The sequence below is a fragment of the Drosophila serrata genome, unplaced genomic scaffold (assembly GCF_035046125.1).
Source record: "Drosophila serrata isolate PLE 108 unplaced genomic scaffold, ASM3504612v1 contig_240, whole genome shotgun sequence".
NCBI classification, from domain to species: Eukaryota; Metazoa; Arthropoda; class Insecta; order Diptera; family Drosophilidae; genus Drosophila; species Drosophila serrata.
In genome coordinates this window covers 5,669,140-5,673,601 of record NW_028257138.1, presented here as the reverse complement: position 1 = coordinate 5,673,601, position 4,462 = coordinate 5,669,140, and positions in this window count along the sequence as shown.

The window sequence follows — 4,462 nt, the reverse complement described above, 5'->3', positions numbered from 1 at the left end:
AAATGGGAAATTTATATACATTCAATTGAGTTTTATTGGAAGTTGTAGTCTGGTCTAGGGAATGAAAGAACTTTTACAAGTTATGGACAAAGAGTTTGGATTATTATTAGTAACTTCTATATTTCTGAGAAATTCCAGCTTTAGCTTACCCCCAAGCAAATCATCAAGATTTAATTAACGCTTGCCAGTCACAACTATCTTTCGTTCTCTCCCCAAAAAATAAAGTATCTGATTTCGCAATCAAAAGCGCAATTTGAATACCACGCTCAGCCTCAGGATGCACCCCCAAAAATACTGCCCATTGTCCTGTGTTTTCCATGAGTTTTCCATGAGTATTCCCATATCATAGACACTCGTCTCATGTTTTTCTAGCCCAACAACTTTTGTGGCCATCAACAAAGGCCGAACTTGCAAAGAGGGTTGCAGAGCTGTACATGCTGCAGTACATCAAAATGTCTAAAATTTCATAATTGCAATGGAGTTTTCATGTGAGATTTCCCCAAACTTTCCTCTTTAGATTTCCCCCGCAATAGAATACTCACTGAGAGTATTTAATAATATGTTCTCCCTTTTGTTTATTCTGAGGTTTCGTTCTGGAACTTTGAGCAGCTGCTTTTTTGGCTTTATATTGCGGTTGGGGGTTTTTTCCAGGCATTTCAGCCAAAGGATAAGCTTAGCTCTTTGGCTAAGAGAAATTTCCTTTTAATTAATTAATTGTAGATGGAAAACAAACCCTTCAAAGAAGAAAGAAGATTCAAAATCTTCTGGCTACCTTTTTTGCAAGACCTTATTGAAGGCTTTAATAATTTCCTCTTACCTTTTTGTAATGCCTGAATTTGTAACCATTTTAAGAGCCCAATTAATGAACTCCGAACGATTTGTCATGCCTCATAATTTGTACTTTATCTTCGCTTTAACTCGTTAACCAACATGTCCAAGGATCCCTTCCCCCAGTCAGGGAAAGCCCAACGAAAATTGCTACTCCTCCTCCCAAAGAAAAACCCAATTTAAGGCGAGTGTCATTTGCTAAAACACTGAAAACACAACCTCGGGGCGGCAAAAAGTACCCAGAAAAAAGAACGAAAAAAAATCAAAAAATCTAATTAAAAATTTGCTGCAATTCGAGATGGTCATGGGAGCCCCCCTACTTCACCCCACCTCAAAATATCCTGTGCTAGCCTCCCAGGGACAAACAAAAAAGCAATTACAATGCCTCAAACTGTTGCAGCTTCCTGCAATGACAACAGAGAGGCGCTAAGCGTGGTACACAATATTAGCAGCTGGCAGCAGACTTTCCCCCAAATTCCCCTGTTGAACATTTTTTCCCAAAAAAACATAGAAAGAAAGGAGAGCCCTGCGAACAGGCAGCCAGGATATCCTACTGGTAACCAGTTACCCTCGGTGCCCCACCCAACTCCCTCACCGGGGTAGCAGTTACAGCGTCCGTCTGTGTTAAATACGCGAATGTCCTTCCTAATCTCATTTGGTGATGTTATCCTGAACGAGTGAGCGGAGCGGACCAGCCTGGAGCCAGGAGCCACAAGGACTCCATAGAGCAACAACTGGGCAAGGCTAGGAGAGAAGCGAAGCTAGCTCCTCCCGTTCAATGGCAACTTCATTCTGTGTTTTTTTTTTGGTTAAACTTTTTACATATTGTTGGCCAAAAAAGTTTCATAAAAGAATTCCCGGTTATGATACCCTGCCAGTATTTGAATTGTTGAAATGATTTTTAAACTTTGTTTGTCTTTGAAGTTAATGGAGATACTTTTAATTAAATCTGAGATGGCTTTAAATATTTGTATAATTCGGAATTTTCATAAAATTGTAATTAAATTAGTTAATCTTGCAAGGTATATATATAGTTTCCTAATGTTTATAAGGCTTTGATGTAAGTTTACTTGTTAAGTTTATTAACTAATAATAAATGATTTTATTTAAGAAACAACAAATTGTATTAATAATATATTTCTATGTTTTATGGTTTTCTAAAACCCATCCTTACCCTATCACAAACTTTTACAGGGCATTCAGAGAGTCCTGTTCTGATTTCCCTTCGGTTATGGTTATTATAGTCAAAGTATTTTTTGCTGTTGGCCTTCCTTTCCGCGTACGTGTGGGTGGCGTTGGGTGGCTGTGGGTGCCGGTGGGTGTGTGTGGGTGTGTGGGTGTGTTTGTTAACCCGACAATGACGGCGGATGGCGAATCCTGCCCGCTCCTGTGGCCGCTGCAACCGCTGTCTCTCCTTTGGCGCTCGACAAAACGCATTAAAGAGTGGAAAAGGGAGTAGAACAGGGGCTTAAAAAGAAGGGGTTAAAGAGAAGGTGGAAGAAGAGGGAAAAGAGTAGGAAAAAGAGTAGGAAAATGGATAGGACAAGGAGCTGTTTTTGGCGGGTAGGTGGAACGGCAAAAGCCAGGCTAAAACGCCGCCAGTCAAAAAATTTGCTGCTTCTCTTGTCGCTCCTCCTGTTTTCCCGGCGACCAGCTTTTCCACATAACAAAAAAAAAAAAATAAAAAAAAAACTGGGAAAAGTGGAAAAAATGCTTCGCACCCGCGGTGACCAAAGTATTCCTGCTATTTTGGGACCAGGACTCTGGGAGGGAGTGTGAGCACTGTTATTATTGCGTTTTTATGCATGCTCGCATATGGCGAATGTCCTTGGCCATGGTTACACCACATGATATACGGCATTAAAGTGGACCAGAAAAGCTAGCGAGGATGAGGCGAGGACTCTTTTTTGGGGTGCGAAAGTGGTTTTCGCTGCGGATGTGGACGTGTTAAAAGTTTTTAAATATTTTAAGCTACAGTGAATTATAGGAAACTCACTCTATCTCTCTGGAAAGTCAATTTTCAAATTGTGCAGAGTTAAAAATAAGCAAAGGTTTATGTTTAGGTTTTGGAGTTGTTAAATATTTATGAGAATAGTAAACTTAAGTGGGAATTTAAAGTAAAATACTACTTATAGATATTTCAAGGGTGATGAAATGATGATTATGATTTACAAAAACTCCCCACATATCTTTATATCCCAATATGATTTATTTACATATAAGACACAAAACCCACGCTTATTCATTTCCAGATTGAGACGATAATTAGGCTTGGGCCATCAATCCCCGGTTAAGGTTACAGTTTCATGTATATTTTTTCCTTTCTTTGGCGCCAACTCCTTCCCGAAAGTTCACACTTGGGGCGGGAAAAATACTAAAAATCAATACTCCAGCAATTAGGCGCCCTGTGATCCGACCTTAGCCACTTGCTGTCCAATTTTGTGATTTATTAGGGAGCTCGAAAAACGAAAAAAAGAATACCAAACTTGTGCGTGGAAAAAGTAAAACAAACAACAATAAATTGAGGCAAATTAAGCATACGAATGCGTCGTTTGTCAGTCAATATTTGCATAGGAAAGTGAGAGAGGGAGGAGGGTCTGCCAGGGGAGGGGAGCCACTTAACACCTCCCGATTCCAAATCCAGATCAAATACTTGAACAGGAACGTGGCTTATTAAGTCACATGGATTACACATTCCAGTGGAAAGAGAAATGGAATAGAGAGTAAGGGAAGTGGGAGCTGTACTCTTTCCACGCACGACACACGATTGCTGTTGTTGTGCTCTCTTTTACTCAATTTCTTCTATTAAATACAGAGAAAAATAATACATGTATTTATTATCATTTTACTTTGGTATTTTTCGATATTATGTGGTATTTTTTAAAAACTATGTCTATGTCTATGTCTAGAAAAGGTCTTCAAAAGTTAGCTTACTTCCTTTTTAGTCTCTATTAATTTCTCTCTGTGTAGATAAACATCTAGAGCAGGTCACCTATTTGTATTTGCCTTGTCGATATCGAATGTCAGTTACCGTGTGCATTCTCCCCCTTTTCCCTACCCTACAAAGTCTCAATTCCCCGCTCGATTGGACGCTTCGGTGTCAAAACAAACTGGAAAACATTCTCGAGACCAGGTTTCAGAATCAGTCAGAACAAATAGCCAGCTCGGTTCAATAATATTTGTTGATCGTAGAATCGTGGATACCGCTGACACCTTTGCAGCGGAATGAGGAATGAGATATAGCTGCATATATATAGTATAGTATAGGAATGTCGCGAATGGGTCGCTGGCCGTGGCTTATCAGTGGTGGCACCGCCATTACCTGTTCGCCCCCGACTGTCTCACCTGAGCTGCAGCCACAGTTGGGCTCAAAATAATAGGCCTGCAAGTGGAAAGTGAAGTTGAGGAATGGTCGCCACACCTGGCTGCTCCTCTGATATATGCAAATATGTTGCCTAAATGCCCAACATTTTATGGGGTTTCCTTGAGGAAAAATAAATTCAGGGGTTTAATTTAGCAAGCGAAAAGTTGGAGGTTAAAAATTTAAGATAAAGTTAAATATTCCGAAATTTGTATTATTTATAATATTGTTTATAACTAACAATATAGTTTTGTTTATTATTAGAATTTGTAC